The sequence below is a fragment of the Petaurus breviceps genome, unplaced genomic scaffold (assembly GCF_028583685.1).
Source record: "Petaurus breviceps papuanus isolate PSGF00001 unplaced genomic scaffold, PetGlider_PUasm1.0 90897, whole genome shotgun sequence".
Taxonomy (NCBI): Eukaryota; Metazoa; Chordata; class Mammalia; order Diprotodontia; family Petauridae; genus Petaurus; species Petaurus breviceps.
The window spans coordinates 10,754,949-10,773,299 of record NW_027187374.1 but is presented as its reverse complement, the minus strand read 5'-3'; the positions used below and the strand labels follow the sequence as shown (position 1 = coordinate 10,773,299).

Below are 18,351 nucleotides of genomic sequence, written 5' to 3'. Positions count from 1 at the left end.
AGTACCAGGTTTATTGGCTTGGACTTTGTTTATTTCCCTGAAAGAGTTAGATAAATCCCTTAATTTCCTACTACTTATGACTTGGAAGCCTTGGTCATTCAGTATAATGAATATGTTTTGGCCACATAATCTTTAAGATTAATAATCCTCTGCAAGGCTATCTATATTGCAGAAGTGGAATCTGAAACAGCAGGATAAAAGCAAAATCTCCTTTTAGTACGGCATGCACTCAGCTTTAAAATTTTGACAAGTACTCTAACAGCAAGAAACCAACTACATCAGTAATATAGAACTAATAAAAAATGACATTCACACACACACACACACACACTTCTGTTAAAACCACAAGAACTGAATAGCAAAGGGAATGTGAAAATTTTCTTATAGGGCATTACCAGTACAAAAAAACAATTAATTCATGAAAATTTATTCCTTTGTAACATGGTGAGTCTATTTCTTTACTCAAAGAGTTTACTCTTTACTGAAGATGCAGAAAGGGACAATGCAAAAGAAGCATTGGATAGCTACTTCTTTCTTCCACACAAATGAAATACTTAACATAAGCGATTCACAAAGTGCATGTTGGCAAAAAGCTTAAATAGTAGCAATAGTGACATAACAATTACTATGCACTCTTTTGAGATTGAGAGTTAAACATAAGAACATGAAGCAGTTTGTAGGACTAATAAGTTAACATTTTATATTTTACCTCAGCTTTGCACTGTACAAACAACTTTCTCCAATTCTATGTCATCTGACAAGTCAAGTCAGAGCCTAGACCTCCTCCTCTTATCTGTGGTCATTTTTTCTTCTAGAAATATGTAACTCTAGAAATTCCTTCTTCCTGTTAGCTTACAAGGATGAAACTATACATGTCAAGATAACTGCCTATTAATCTGGAAAGCAGCACAAAAGAAGAGGCAACCTCAAACCAAGATTTAGGCTTCCCTAGGTAGGACATGCACTTCAGCGGCCATGTGTTTATAAGTGCCATGCTGTTGGGTTGAGGGAAGGTTATCATGCCACTCCCCCACTGATCCAGGGAGAGGTATTATGAAATCTCACTTGACAAATGAGGAAATAGAAAGAGAGATTCCTTTTTTAAGTTCCATTGAGTCAATGTCTCTTCCAACTTAATGACTAATACAGGTGCTACTTTGTCATCATATAGAACAAATACTTCAGCCCTGGACCAAAATATGTTCGAAAGCTGTCAGGACAGTTGAGTACATGATCCATGGCATGAGTACCTCTCCTTATGACCCCTACCACCTCCTGGCTACACAGCTGAGGAAGCAGAAGCAAAGAGGAGTCACATGACTAATATTAAATTTGGGAAGAGTAAATTCCACTCAGGTCATTTGGCTGTAAGTTTAATGCTTTGTTCGCCTTAATAATTCAAAATAATTTTTTTATTCCTCCAAAAGGAATATAAATCCAAAAGGTATAATCAGATACTTTGGTAGCACACAAATAATAGATTGCATTTCACACACAACATAGATTTCATGATGTTATATGTCTCTGGGAAACCAAGGAGTAGCCATGCCCTCATCAGGACTTTAGAGAGATTTGAAACTCAACAGAGGTTAACTAATAGAGGTGTCCAATTTCTTAAGAATGCATTCAAATGGTGTCTATTCTTTTCTATGGGCTTTGGCATCTTTCTTCATTATACATCAAATAGTAGTCTTCTAATGCTAAACAGTCCCTTTACCATAATACATATCTAAAAAGTCTCTGGATAGGCCAGAGTGTTTCATGTTTAAGCCAGTATTGACTCAAGGTTTTTTTTTTTGGTTTGTTTCTCTGGAAAGGAATATTGGATTAAGGAATATGAAGCTATTGTAACTTAACTGGAAAGTACTCACATATGTGTGAGTATATACATGGGCACGACACACAATTCCTTAATCACCCACACAGAGCTATACAGAAAGTGCAAATCATTATGTAAAAACTACATTTGCTTCTTGGTAACTGAAATTTCTATGCCCCATTGTCAAGACAGAAGTGTTTTCTTAGATATAGAAAATAATTTCAATAGTTGAAATATGGGAAAATTTGTTATATTTTTTTAAAACTAAAATATGAGTTGGTTGGTCTCATTCCCGTCACTAGAATTAGAGGAAAATACTTTTTAATAGTATTTTCCCCCAAGGAAATTCCAAGAAATTCTGATATTTCCATAAAAATTAATATTTATGCATTATTTAATTTAGATATTAGAGAAAAATAACTTTGTGTATGAAAATAACCTGTGGTAATATCATGAAAATATGTTTTTCAGCAATTTTTGAATAATGAAAGCATTTCCAAGTTCACATAGTGCTCTACCTAAACCAAGTAAAATAAAAGAAATCTGCTAATGTATGTTTGCTATGACTCTGAGCTATATCAAAACTATATCAAAGCTATATCAAAAAAATCCATTATAAATATTTGTTAGCACAAATGGAATGCTCACTTTGACTGCTAGTGTTATCCTTGTAGAGAATGAATATTAATATCTTTTTTCAAGACACCCTTTTAGGTCATTACAGAATAGCAAGAAACAATTATATAGCACTTTAAGGTTTAGAAAATAATCTCCCCACAACAAGCCTAGGATTAAAACCCAGATCTCCTACCTCCAAACTCAGCATTCTTCCTACTTTACCAGAGGACACCATGGCATACTGGGAGAAATTTTGAAAAAAGAGGTCCTAGGGACAAAACCGTCTTTTGATGCTTACCACTAGTTTAACAGTGCAGCTAGGTAATGCAATGGACCTGAGTTCAAATCTAGCCTCAAACACTCAGTAGCTGTGTGACTTTGGGTAAGTTACTTAACCCTGTTTGCCTGAGTGTCCTCATTTGTTTAAATGAGCTGGAGAAGGAAATGGCAAACTACTCTAGTATCTTTGCCAAGAAAATCCCAAATAGGGGTCACAGAGAGTTGGACACAACTGAAATGACTGAACAACAACAAGAACGACAGCAACAACGACAACCTCTAATTTAACCTTGGAAAAATGCCTTAACCTCCCTTTACCTCAGTTTTCTCATATATAAAATGAAAGAGGTTAGACTGATGGCTTCTGAACTCCCTTTCAGCTCAAGATTTATGATTGTATGATCCAGTGATCTTCCTTTTTCTCATAAAATGAGTATATAAAAAAGGTTTGGTATATAGGCAGATCACATCAACTTGCTAAGATGGCTGCATTCACATAGAATATGATTGGTGACAGCTTCTAGGAGAATTATGAGGACTGGAGAATATGTGGACATTCTGCAACTATTTCTGTTTGACCTACCACAAGAGAAGGCTCTTTCCTAGCCAGAACTATTCATGTCTGAGGGAGTGTAGTGACTACTTTTTTGGCAGCTTCTGTTGAGAGAACCATGATGTAAGGGGAAGTGAAACTTCATTGGATAACCTCTCTATTTACCCTCCTACTGTTTCTAGTCATTGGGATCCTGAGAAACAAGTCTCTGGCTTCCTATCCCCCCACCCATTTTTCTTGTAGATGCAGGGAGTGAAGTGCAAAATGTGGGCCAGGGGCATCTAGGAATTCAGGGTGGATGCTGTAAGCCATCCCAGCATCAATACTTAGAGGAGCAAAGACCCAGAATTCAAGTCTGACAGAAACTGACAGCTCTTCCAGCTTTGGACATGAACATGGTGGAACAAATACTACATGACAATTGAGCTAATTTATGAACTTAGTCTCTCCTTCCCTGTTCCGGAGGGAGACTGAGTTTGTATAGAAGATTTTGTATAGAAAATATTGGATATTTTTGTAGAGAAGACATTGCACCTCTGAAGTTTTTGGGAAAATGTCTTAATGTTTATTCTAGCTATATATGTGAATTAAATATCCTTTTGTAAAAGGTAATCAACATTAAGCGGTTAAATGGGATTAGATGCTAGCCACTAGCCTCCTAACATATGGAAGACACAGTTGGTTGGGGATCAAGTTGATGGCAGAATAGATACGCATATACTCCTTATAGTACCTGAGAAACCTGAAGGAAAGATGTAAAAAGCCTGGCCCTAAGAGACTGGAGTCAGAGTCAACAAAGTTAAAATGTATAGGAAAATACTTATTTAAATTTTTTTTTCATTTTTGAAATGCTTTGTTAACTTCTGATTTACATCATTCATTTCTACCAGATTTTGAGTTACACATTTTCTCTCAGTTTTTCCCCTACCCACTGCCCCAAATCCAAATCCCCTCCCCCAATCAGCTCACCCCATATCTTCTCTCATACCCCCTTTGACTTTTCCAGTAGGGCATGTTGGATCTCTATTCCCCAGTGCCTGTATATCTTAGTTCCCAATTACATTTAAAATAGTATTATTAATAGTGTGTATATATATATATGATATATATTTCTTTTTTTTAAACAATTGATTTTAAAACTTTGAATTCCAGATTCGTTCCCTTCCTCCCTTGTCACCCTCCCTTACTGAAAAGATAAGCAGTTCAGTATAGGTTGTATATGTGTAGCTTATGCAAAACATTAACATAGTTGATATATTGTAAAAGACTGACTATATTTCCCTCCCTCCTATTCCCACCTTCCACTAGTTCTATTCTCTACTTTGATTCCATCCCTTTTCAAAAGTGGGTGCTTCCAACTTCCTTCCCCCCCAGCTTGCCCTCCCCTCCATCATCCCCCTCCCATCACCTTCTCCCCCTACTCTCTTGGAGGGTGAGATACCCTTCTTAGTGTGTATTTCATTCCCTCCCTGAGCCAAATTCAACGAGAATAAGGTTGACCCATTCCCTTTTGCCTTCCTATTCTTACCCTCCATTGTAACCATTTTCCTTGCCTCTTCTATGAGATAGTTTACCCCATTCTGTCTCTCCCCATCTCCTCTCATTGTATTCCTCTCTCACCTCTTCATTTCACCTTTTAAGAATCATTGCTTCCTATTAAATTGGATCTGTGCCCTTTATCTATGTATATATATAAACCCATTCACATATGTATTCATGCGTCCATATATACCCACATATATCTGATATAGACATCTGTATCTAGATCTATATCTATATTCCCTTCAACTATTTTCATACTGAAAAAAGTTTCATCAGTTACAATTATCATTTTTCCATGTAGGAATGTTAATAATTCCACTTTGATAAGTTCCTTATGGTTTCTTATCCCTGTTTACCTTCTCATGCTTCTCTTGCTTCTTGTATCTGAATGTCAAATTTTCTATTCAGCTCTGGTTTTTTTTTATCAAGAATGCTTGGAAGTCCTCTATTCCACTGAATGACCATATTTTACCCTGAAACATGATACTCAGTTTTGCTGGGTAGGTGATTCTTGGTTTTAATCCCAGCTCCTTTGACCTCCGGAATATCATATTCCAAGCCATTCGATCCCTCAGTGTAGAAGCTCCCAGATCCTGGGTTATCCTGATTGTGTTTCCACAATATTCAAATTGTTTCTTCCTGGCTGCTTGTATTATTCTCTCCTTGATCTGGGAATTTTGGAACCTGGCTGTAATGTTCCTAGCAGTTTTCTTTTTGGAATCTTTTTCAGGAGGTGATCGGTGGATTCTTTCAAGCTCTATTTTGCCTTCTGGTTCTAAAATATCAAGGCAGTTTTCCTTGAGGAATTCTTGGAGGATGATTTCTAGGTTCTTTCTTTGATCATGGCTTTCAGGTAGTCCAATAATTTTTAAATTATCTCTCTTTTATCTATTTTCCAAGTCAGTGGTTTTTCCCATGAGATATTTCACATTGCCTTCTATTCTTTCATTTGTTTGGATCTGTTTAACAGCATCTCATAAAGTTATTAGCTTCCATTTGCTCCAATCTAATTCTAAAGGAATGATTCTCCTCATTGAGCTTTTGAGATTCTTTTTCCATCTGGAAAATTCGGCTTTTTAAGGCATTCTTCTCCTCATTGCCTTTTTGAGCCTCTTTTGCCATTTGAATTAGTCTATTTTTAAGGTGTTATTTTATTCAGTCAGGTTGTTGACTATCATTTCATAATTTTCTTTCATTTCTCTTCCCAATTTTTACTCCACTTCTCTTATTTGGTTTTCAAAATCCTTCTTAGGGTCCTCTATGGCCTGTAACCAGCTCGTATTTTTCTTTTAAGCTTTTGGTGCAGGAGTTTTGACTTCACTGTCTACCTCCTATTCCATGCTTTGATCCTTTTTGTTCCCCAAATAGGAGTCTAATTTTGGGTTCTTCTGTTTGCTTCACTTCCTTTGCCTGGTCACGTTGCCACTCAATTACTTGACTTTTGGGTTTTTTGCCACAGTAGGACTCTGCTACCAGGCAGGGAAGCTATGTACCAAATGCTGGGGTTTTCTCAGCTGCTGGAGGTATTAGTTGGGTGCCCTTGCTGATGCCTCCACACTCTCTGGCAAGCTGGGCACACACCCCAGGACCTCCACCTTAGACTGCAATCCAGATCCAAGCAGGTTAAAGCAGGAGTGATTACCCTTCAGACTGGTCACTTGGTCCCCTGTACTCTGCAGGCCAGGAGCTGAAGCTGCCACGTGGGTGTGGCTGCACTGCCACAGCTCCTCAGCACCTTCTAGCCCTGGGGGCAAAATCCGACCCACTCCCAACTACTGGGTCCCAAAATCTACAGTGCACTGACCTCTCACTTTGTCCTGAGCATCTATGTTTTGATAAATCTGGAAACAGCCACAGATGCTGGTGATCTGGAGTCCCTCTGGTCAGGCCCACCCTGGGGCTGAAACCTCTGGCTTACTTGGGCCTGGGCTCGGCTCCCAGAGTGCTGCACTGCCTGTTGGGCTGTCCTCAGCAGGAAGTTAGCTTCTCTGTGTCATTTTGTGGGTTCTGTAGCTCCAAAGTTTGTTCAGAGTCCCCTTTTACATGAATTAGGGAAGGTGGAAGCAGGGAGCCATGCAGAGGACCTGCTTCTACTCTGCCATCTTGACTCTGCCCTGGAAAATAGGTATTGAATAATTTCTTTGTGCCAAGCCTGTGCTAAGTGCTGGGAAATACAAATGCAAAAAGCAAGAGTTCTTGCCATCAAAAAGCTTATATTCCAGTAGGGGAAAACAATACACCTATAAAGAAGCGGTTGTCAGAAAGGAGTGTTTTGATCAGAGAAGTCACAGGAATGGTGAATGAAGAACTAATGCAAATGATAGAAACACATTGTTTACAGGCACCATTATACTGATTTGATTATTGTCCCAGAACCAGAGAGTGAGAGCAGAGAGGAGAGTGGGAAATGTAACTGAGTAGTGGCATGGCATGAAGGTGTCTGAGGAGCAGTGAGATGGGTCTGGATCCATCTAGATATGATGAAGTCTCACCAAACAGAAGACCACAATCCTAGGGTAAGAGTTGGATTGCTCAGCTGGAGGTAGTGGCTGGAGTGTAAGAGAATGGTATGAAGCTGCATTGGGAGTCCACTGGAATGAACTGAATAGTCATTTTGTGGCTGTTGTTCCATAGATTCTGATATTTCTAAATAGGTTGTTGACAGTTAAAAGATGAAAATATTGGGGACTGATGAAGATAGGCTTAGGTGGCATCTGAAGTTAGTGTTGAAGGAAGAGAAGAATTTCGGTAACTTTAAAGATAAGGAAGCAGCACTTTTCAAACATGAGGGAGAGCAGAAGTGAAACATTCTAACTAGATGAGTACTGGTTGAAATTGTAGAACAGTTAATAGCACAGTTTGGCTGAAACATTGAGTAACTGAATAATAACAAGTGCTTTACTTTTGCAAAGATTTTTTTGTACATATATTACATTATTTGTTCCTCACAATAATCTTACAGAGCATCAAATTTTTCTTTTTTAAAAAATGTATATATTGGGGAGGCCAGGTAGCACAGCGAGTAAGAGCACCAGCTCCAGTGTTGAGAAGACCTGGAGATCGAATCCTGGGCTCAGACACTCAGCACCACACCCAGAAATAACTGGCCGTGTAACCTTGAGCAAGTTACTTAACCCTGATTGCTTAATTAAAAAAAAAGTATGTATTTCCCCCCAATTACATTTAAAGACAATTTTTTCTCCATTCTTTTAAAAAGTTTGGGTTCTGAATTTTCTCCCTGTCTTCTTAACCTCCCACATCCCTGACAGAGTAAGCAATTCAATCATGTAAAACATATTATCATATTAGTCATGTTGTGAAAGAAAACAGAGACCAAAAAAAAATCTTGAAAAAAAATACAGAAAGCACAATATAGTATACTCCAGTCTGCATTCAGGTGCCATCAGTTTTTTCTCTGGAGATAGATAGTATTTTTCATCATAAGTCCTTTGGAATCATCTTCAATCATTGTGTTGCTGAAAATAGCTGAGTCATTCACAGTTCATCATTGTACAGTATTGCTGTTACTATCTACAATGTTTTCTAGTTTCTGCTCACTTAACTTTGCATATGTTCATATAAATCTTTCAAGGTATTTCTGAAATCAGCCTGTTCATCATCTTATAGCACAGTCGTTTTCTATTACAATCATATATCACAACTTGTTTAATCATTCCCAAATTCTTGGGCATCACTTCAATTTCCAATTCTTTTCCACTACAAAAAGAACTGTAATATATATTTTTGTGCACATAGGTCCTCATTCCCTTTTTCAATCTTTTTGGGATATAGAACTAGTAGTGTTAATATTGGATTAAAGGGTATGCCCTTTGGGCATAGTTCTAAATTGCTCTCCATAATGGTTGAATCAATTCACAGCTCCTGGAATGGTGCATTAGTGTTTTAATTTGGAACTCCAATTTGGAATTTGTATTTCCTATTAATAGTGAATTTTAAATTTGTTATTTTTCTAGTTTTTTTTTTAGTTGCTTGCCCAATTCATTGATCTACTCTTTTTCTATTTTATTGATGTGTTTAGACATAGAAAATTTCCCTTAAGTACTGCTTTGGCTGCATCCCATAAATGTTGGTATGTTGTCTCACTGTTGTCATTCTCTTTAATGAAATTATTGATAGTTTCTATGATTTGTTCTTTGGCCCACTCATTCTTTATGATTGGATGATTTAGTTTCCCATTAATTTGTAATCGATCTTTCTATGGTCCTTTATTAAATGTAATTTTTATTGCATCATGATCTGAAAGGGATGAATTAAATATTTCTGTGTTTTTGCATTTTGTTGTGAAGTTTTTATGCACTAATACATATTCAATTTTTGTGTAAGTGCCATCTACCATTGAAAAAAGGTATATTCCTTTTTAATATCCATTCACTTTTCTCTAGAGGTTTATTGTATCTGACTTTTCTAAAATTTTATTCAACCCCTTAAGTTTTTTTTTTTGTTTGTTTATTTTGTGGTGAGATTCATCTGGTTCTGAGAAGGGAAAGGTGAGATATTCCACCTTTAAAGTTCTACTGTCTGTTTCTTCTTGTAACTCATTTAACTTCTTCTTTAGAAATTTGGATGCTATATTATTTGGTGCATATATGTTTAGTACAAATATTACTTCATTGTCTGTGATAACTTTAATCACAATACTGATTCCATCTTTATCTCATTTAATTAGATATATTTTTGTTTTTATTTTGTCTGAGACCCTGATTTCTGACTTTGCTTTTTCTTTACTTCAGTTGAAGCATAATAGGTTATTCTTCAACTTTTACCTTTACTATATGTATCTCTTTGCTTTAAATCTGTTTCTTGTAAACAGCATGTGGGATTCTGTTTTTTAAATCTACTCTGGTATCTGTTTCTATTTTATGGGCAAGTTCATACTATTCATATTTGGAGTTATGATTACTAACTGTATTTTTCTCCATCCTATTTCCCCCCTTTAATATTTTTCTCTCTCTCTCTCCTTTCACCCTGTTCTTCCTCACCCATGTTTTTTTCTGACCACTGACTCCCTCAATCTGTTCTCCTTTCTAACACCACCTTACCCCATTTTCTTGTCCTTCTCTCCTCCTACTTTTGTATAGGGTAAGATAGATATCTATATTCAACTGAGCATATGTCCTCTCCTTGAGTCAAATCGGATAATAAGGCTCAAAGAATGCTCACTCCAGTTTTCCTCCAGTGTAATAGGTTTTATGTGCCTGTTTATATAAGTTATAAGTATCATCTTCCCATGCAGGGATGTAAATAGTTTAACCTTATTGAATCCCTTTTGTTTACCTTTTTATACTTCTCTTGAGTCATATTTGAATATTGGCTTTTCTGTTGAGTTCTGGTCTTTTCATCCATAATACTTGAAAGTCCTCTATTTCATTAAATATCTATTTCCCCCCATGAAAGATCATGCTCAGGTTTGCTGGGTAGATGATTCTTGGTTGCAATACAAGTTTCTTTGCTTTCTGGAATATGGTATTACAGTTCCACCAATCCTTTAATGTGGAGGCTGCTAAATCCTATGTAATTCTGACTGTGTTTTTTTTTTTCATTTTTCAAATGCTTTATTAACTTCTGATTTACATCATTCATTTCCGCCAGATTTTGATTTACAAATTTTTCTCCCCATTTTCCCCTACCCACCACCCCAGAATAGCAGTCCCACAGGATATCCCCTCCTCCAATCTGCTCTCTCCCATATCTTCTCCCATACCCCCTTCAACTTTACCAGTAGGGTAAAGTAGTATGGTGGATCTCTATGCCCCAGTGCCTGTATATCTTCTTTCCCAATTACATGTAAGATAGTATTAATAATAGTATATATGTATATATAATTTTAAACATTTGATTTTAAAACTTTGAATTCCAGATTCATTTCCTTCCTCCCTTGTCACCCACCCTTACTGGGAAGATACACAGTTCAGTATAAATTGTACATGTGTAACTAATGCAAAACATTAACGTAGTAGATATATTGTAAAAGACTGACTGTATTTCCCTCCCTCCTATCCCACCACCCACTTGTTCTATTCTCTACTTTGATCCCATCCCTTTTCAAAAGTGAGTGCTTACAACTTCCCTCCCCCCCCAGCCTGCCCTCCCTTCCATCATCTCTCCTCTCATCGCCTTCCCCCTACTCTCCTGTAGGGTGAGATACCCTATTTAGTGTGTATTTTATTACTTCCCTGAGCCAAATTCACTGAGAATAAGGTTGACCCATTCTCTTTTGCCTTCCTATTCTTCCCCTCCTTTGTAACCCTTTTCCCTTGCCTCTTCTATATGAGATAGTTTACCCCATTCTGTCTCTCCCCATCTCCTCTTGTTATATTCTTCTTTCACCTCTTAATTTCACCTTTTAAGTATCATCCCTTCCTATTAAATTGGTCCTGTGCCCTCTAGCTATGTATACCTGTAAACATATATACACACATTCACACATGTATTCATACACCTATATACCCTCCAATATAGACACACACACACATATTCCCTTCAACTATTTTCATACTGAGAAAAGTTTCATTAGTTAAATTATCGTTTTTCATGTAGGAATATGAATAATTCAACTTTGATAAGTTTCTTATGATTTCTTTTCCCTGTTTACCTTCTCAAGCTTCTCTTGCTTCTTGTATCTGAATGTCAAATTTTCTATTCAACTCTGCTTTTTTCATTAAAAATGCTTTAAAGTCCTCTATTCCACTGAATTACCATATTTTCCCCTGAAACATGATACTCAGTTTTGCTGGGTAGGTGATTCTTGGTTTTAATCCCAGCTCCTCTGCCCTCTGGAATATCCTATTCCAGGCCCTTACATCCCTCAGTGCAGAAGCTGCCATATCCTGTGTTATCCTGATTGTGTTTCCACAATATTCAAATGGTTTCTTCCTGACTGCTCATAATATTCTCTCCTTGATCTGGGAATTCTGGAAATTGGCTATAATATTCCTAGGAGTTTTCTTTTTGGGATCTTCTTCAGGAGGTGATCAGTGGATTCTTTCAACCTCTATTTTGCCTTCTGGTTCTAAAACATCAGGATAATTTTCCTTGAGAATTTCTTGAAGGATGATTTGTAGGTTCTTTCCCTGATCATGGCTTTCAGGGAGTCCAATACTTTTTAAATTATCTCTCTTGGATCTATTTTCCAGGTCAATGTTGTTTTCCCATGAGATATTTCACATTGCCTTCTATTCTTTCATTTGTTTGGATCTGTTTAACAGCATCTTGATTTTTCTTAAAGTCACTATCTTCCCTTTGCTCCAATCTAAATATGAGGGAACTATTCTCCTCTTTGAGCTTTTTAGATTCTTTTTCCATCTGGCAAATTCAGATTTTCAAGGCATTCTGCTCCTAATTGCTTTTTTGAGCCTCTTTTGCCAATTGAGTCAGTCCTTTTTAAGGTGCTTTTTTCCTCAGTCAGGCTGTTGACTCTCATTTCATAATTTTCTTGCATCATTCTCATTTCTCTTCCCAATTTTTCCTCCACTTCTCTTATCTGCTTCTTAATGTCCTCTATGGCCTGTAACCAGCTCCTATTTTCCTTTGAAGTTTTTGGTGCCAGAGTTCTGACTTCATTGTTTTCCTCCTGTCCCATGCTTTGCTCCTTTTTGTTCCCAAAATAGGAGTCTAATATAGGAGATTTCTGTTTGTTTTGCTTCTTATGTCTGGTCATGTTGCCCCTCAATCACTTGACCCCCGGGCTTTTTGCCACAGTAGGAATCTGCCACCAGACAGGGGAGCTTTCATCCCGAACGCTGGGGTTTTCTCAGCTGCCAGGGGTATTAGTTGGGTGCCCTCTCTGAGGCTTCCACATGCTCTGGCAATCTGGTCACACACCTCAGGACCTCCACCCTAGACTACAATCCAGATCCAAGCAAGTTAAAGTAAGAGTGATTACCCCTCAGACTCGTTTCTTGGTCTGCCTACACTCTGCAGGCCAGTAGCTGAAGCTACAACATGGTACTGGCATGGCATCTCAGAGGCTTCTTGCCCTGGGGGCAAAAGCTGAGGCACTTCTAACTACTGGTTCCAAAGTCCAGCCTGCACTGACCTCTCACTTTGTCTTTAGCATCTATGTGTTGATGAATCTGGAAATGGCCACAGCTGCTGGTGATCTTGAGTCCCTCAAGCTGGTGGCTGGTCAGGCCCACTCTGGGGCTAAAACCTTGGCTATAAAGTGGCTGCACTTGGCTCCCAGAGCCTGTCAGTCTGTCCTCAGTAGGAGGTTAACTTCTATGTGTCATTTTGTGGGTTCTGTAGCTCCAAAGTTTGTTTAGAGTCCCCTTTTACATGGATTGGTGAAGGTGGAACCTGGAGCCTGGTGGAGGTCCTGTCATTTTTATTCTCCCCCCCCCCCCCCGACTGTGGCTTCTTGATATTTGAATTATTTCTTTCTGACTACTTGTAGTATTTTCTCATTGATCTGAGAGTTCTGGAATTTGATTATAATATTCTTGGGAGTTTTCATTTTGGGATCTCTCTCAGGAAGTGTTTGTGGATTTTTAAAATTACTATTTTACCCTCTGGTTCTAGGATATCAGGGCACTGTTCCTTGATAATTTCTTGAAAGTTGATGTCCAGGCTCTTTTTTTTTTATCATGGCTTTCAGGTAGTCCAATAATTCTTAAATTATCTCTCTTTTGGGGCAGCCAGGTAGCACAGCGAGTAAGAGCACCGGTTCCAGTGTTGAGAAGACCTGGAGATCAAACCCCGGGCTCAGACACTTAGCACCCACCGAGAAACACCTGGCTGTGTAACCTTGAGCAAGTTACTTAACCCCAATTGCTTAGGGGCGGCCAGGTGGCTCAGCGAGTAAAAGCACTGGCTCCAGTGTTGGGATGACCTGGATCAAATCTGGGCTCAGATACTCAGCACCACACCCAGAAATAACTGGCCATGTAACCTTGAGCAAGTTACTTAACCCCGATTGTTTAAAAAAAAATTATCTCACTTTTATATGTTTTCCAGGTCAATTTTTTTTTCCAATGAAGTATTTTACATTTTCTTCCATTTTTTTTCTTCTTTTGATTTTGTTTGGTTGATTCTTGATGTCTCATGGAGTCATTAGCCTCCACTTTCAAATTCTAATTTTTAAGGAATAATCTTCTTCTGTGAGCTTTTGTACCTCCTTTTTTATTTGACCATTTCTTCAATGAATTTCTGTACATATTTTTCTTTTTTCTGTTTTTGCTTACTTTACTAAAGTGTTGAGTCTTTTTTCATGATTATTTCATTATTCATTATTCATATCCCGTAACTCCCATTCCTTTTCTGAATTTTTCTTCTATCTATCTTATTGGATATTTTGGGATCTTTTTCAGGAGGTGATTGGTGGATTCTTTCAATCTCTATTTTACCCTCTGGTTCTAAAACATCAGGGCAATTTTCCTTGAGAATTTCTTGAAGGATGATTTCTAGGTTATTTTTTTGATCATGGCTTTCAGGTAGTCCAATAATTTTTAAATTATATCTCCTGGATCTATTTTCCAGGTCAGTGGTTTTCCCAGTGAGATATTTCACATTGCCTTCTATTTTTTTATTTGTTTGGATTTGTTTAATAGTATCTCTATTTCTCATAAAGTCACTAGCTTCCATTTGCTCCAATGTAATTCTGATGGAATGATTCTCCTCAGTGAGCTTTTGAGATTCTTTTTCCAACTGGCAAATTAGGCTTTTTAAGGCATTCTCCTCATTGGCTTTTTGAGCCTCTTTTACAAATCATTTGAGTTAGTTTATTTTTTAAGGTGTTATTTTCTTCAGTCAGGTTGTTGACTATCATTTCATAATTTTCTTGCATCATTTTCATTTCTCTTCCCAATTTTTTCCCCACTTCTCTTATTTGGTTTTCAAAATCCTTCTCTATGGCCTGTCGCCAGCTTGTATTTTTCTTGGAAGATTTTGGTGCAGGAGTTCTGACTTTGTTGTCTTCCTCCTGTTCCATGCTTTGATCCTTTTTGTCCCTAAAATAGGAGTGTAAAGTTGGGTTGCTCTATTTGCTTTGCTTCCTTTGCCTGCTCATGTTGCCACTCAATTACTTGATTTTTGGGCTTTTTGTCATGGTAGGACTCTGCCACCAGACAGGGGAGCTTTGTTCCAAACACTGGGGTTTTCTCAGCTGCTGAAGGTATTAGTTGGGTGCCCTCTCTTTAGCCTCCACATGCCCTGGCAAGCTGGTTATGCACCCCAGGACCTCCATCCTAGACTGCAATCCAGATCCAAGCAGGTTAAAGCAAGAGTGATTACCTCTCAGACTGGTTGCTTGGTTCCCCTAAAATCTTCAGGCAGGGCTCTGAAGCTGTCACATGGCAGTGGCTGCAAGGCTGAGGTGCCTCAGCAACTTCTCGCCCCAGGGGCAAAGGCAGACTGCACTCCCAAACTACCATGTCCCAAAATCCACACTGCTCTGACCTCTCCCTTTTCCCTTAGCATCTATGCATTGACAATTCTGGAAACCACCACAGTTTCTGGTGATGTGAAGTCTCTTCAGCAGTCAGAGTCTAAAACCTCTGGCTTGTGCTGTGCTGGCTGCTTCCTGCCAGCCTGCTGTGCTGTCCTCAGTAGGAGGTTAGCTTCTTTGTGTCATTTTGTGGCTTCTGTAGCTCCAAAGTTTGTTCAGAGTCACCTTTTACATGAATTGGAGGAGGTGGATGCTGGAGCCCTGTGAAAGTCCTGTTTCTATTCTACCATCTTGACTCCACCACCCTTATTGGATTTTTTTTAAAGCAATTGGGGTTGAGTAACCTGTGCAAGGTTACATGGCCAGTTTTTTTTTTCCTGTGGATGTTAACTATCTGAGGCCAGAACTGATCCTGGGTCCTTCCAACTCTGGGGCCGGCACTTTTACTCATTGTGCCACCTAGCCATCCCACTCTTATTGGATTTTTAAAATCCTTTTTTGACTTTTTCCAAAAGTTCTTTTTGTATCTGAGACCAATTCATATATCACTTTGAGGCCCTGCTTTTGGGTATTTTGCTGTTGTCCTCTTCTAAGTCCGTGTTTTGATCTTCCCTGTCACCATAGTAACTTTCTATGAGCAAGGTTGGTTTTTCCACTCATTTCTATCCTATTTTATGACTTTTAAAGTTCAATGCTGTTCTTGGGGTATGAGGGTACACTGCTTCAAGCTTCTTGTGAAGGGGCTCCAGGGTCCTGACCCCTGTTCTGCTGTTTCAGGACCTTTGTGTCTGGTGTTTCAGCTGTTGCTCTGGGGCTACCAGGCCTGCTTTTGTCTGCTACACTGGATTTCAAGGTCTACTCTGCTGGGGCTTGAGGCCTCACACTCGGCTGGTTTTGCTACTGGCCTGGTGGGGCTTTGGCGCTTCAGGACCTCATTTGCTATTCTGTGCTGCCAGAGTCCTCTAGCTGGCTTGCTTTGACACTGTCTGAGCTTGTCTCTCCTTTTTATCATAGTGAGAGAAACCTTTCTTGTAGAACTTCTCTGTAGTCTTGGGCTAAAAAGTTGCAATACCCTGTCTTTTTGGGGTTCTGCTGCTTCTAAAGCACTAATTTGGGAGAGTGCTGGCAAGTCCTTGTCTTTTCTCCTCCATCCTAGTTCTGACCCCTTTCCTCCCCTCCCCCCATTTTTCAAATGAGGAAATGTAGTGTCAGAGAGGATAAGTGACTTGGCAGGGCCATTTGACTAGGACTTGAACTCAGGCAGCATAAAATACAATTGGAAAAGTAGATTGGAGTCAGATTGTGAAGGATCTTAAATATCAGGTTATGGAATTTGTATTTTATCATATAGATACTGGAAGCCACAGCGGGTTTGTGAGTAAAAGCATGAGATGGGAAAATGTGTTCATTAGGAAGCTTGCTCTGGAAATTGTACAAAAGATGGGTTAGCAGAAGCCTCTATATGGATTGGTCCATAAGTGAAATATTAATTTCCTTCCAACTCTAGGATAGTATTTCCTTATTTTTACTAGTGCCATTTCTTTTGTTCCTGAAATGTCCTTTTTGTAGTTCTAGTAGTCAATTTACTCAGACAAATCAATTTTTCTATGGAACCAGCACGAGAATATGAAAATCTTTGTTCCTGACATTTATATGGTATTGGATCACATTTTTGAACATCTAAATTAAACTTACCCATCTATGGAACCAGAAAAATGTTTCACCCCACTCTCCTTTCAGAGCATGATGTCTCTGCTTGGCAAGGGGATCTAGGAGAGGAAAAAAGCAACAGTTGTGTGTTTAAACACAACTAAAAATAGCCAAATCAAGTTATATTTTTTAGGGATAATTCATGTCAGAAAACTGAAAGCAAACTCATAGAACAAATTGCAATGGTTCAGTTTCTCATGTCTGTAGTGTTCACCTGAAAACATTCTCTTTCTCTTATTGTCTGTGCAAAAACATACACTATTTGGGCCACAGGCTATTATTGGAAACTTCCATGCCACAGGTGACTTTGTGAATATCTTTATAACTTTGAGTTAAATGCATATTGAAAAATGACTTTGTCCTGTCAGGCCTCATTACATTTTATTTACCAAACAAAATCATTAATCAGAAATTTGGTATTGCTTTGCTAAAGTGGGTATCTATTTAAAGTCCCTAAACCAATTCTTCCTTCTAATATGGTAATCTGTTCTCTGTATTTAATTATCTGTGAGGTGAAAGGTTGCTGGGCAGTGTCATTCAGCAATAGCCCAATGGCAAATTGTAAGTACTTTCACTCCAGTTCTGCTGTCTTTTCAGATCAATCTTTCTGCTAATGACAACCAATACTTTCATGTGTGATTACAGGCCAGCTCCATCTTTTCAAGAGCCGAGACTCTTTGGAATCATATGTATTGATCTTTTTAATAGAAGTCAGGAAAAATAAAATTATACTGGCTTCCTGTGGCAAAACTATGATAAATGGGAACTTAGAAACTTATGGAAGAAATTTTTCTTCCCTGGATTTTTTTAATCGCTAAAAATGAATGTTTTTTAAAAAAATAATATTTGCTTTCCCTTATGCACATTTGTAACAAAGTCAAAATTGTTTATTTGTTTTATATAACCGCATTTAAGCACAGGCACATCAGAGTTTCCATACCTGCTAGTAATCTAGGTACAATTTTAGAATAGGAAGCAAAGATCTGTCTTCTTGGGGCTCTGGTACCCTTTAGATTTGGTATTCTTTGGTATACACAGCTAACTCTGGTTAGGTTTCAGTACTCCATATTCTGAGAGACTTGTTTCTTTTGTTTTTTTTTTCTCTCTTTGCCAAGCTTTTAATTTTATTTAGTTGCCAGTTGTTATATGTGTTGTGCTAGAAATATAAAAATAGTCTTTTTCTCTTTTACTTCATTTTCCCCTCTGTAGCTTATAAGCATTATCTATTTCCCCTGGAATTTTCTTCTCCTTGAAGATGAAATGCATAATTACATATAAATTGGATGTGGGAGTGGGGAAAGTGTTCCCTGGGGGAACCTGATCTGAGAGAGAGGGGGAACCTGAAATGTGTGTGTGTGTGTGTGTGTGTGTGTGTGTGTGTGTGAGAGAGAGAGAGAGAGAGAGAGAGAGAGAGAGAGAGAGAGAGAG

At 38.3% G+C, this 18,351-nt stretch overlaps 1 long non-coding RNA gene across 2 annotated transcripts in view; it reads left to right on the top strand.

Annotated features, from left to right (window-relative positions):
* Window positions 1-18,351, top strand: part of LOC138151353 (uncharacterized) — a 117,778-nt gene that overhangs the window by 930 nt on the left and 98,497 nt on the right. The window lies entirely within an intron of this gene.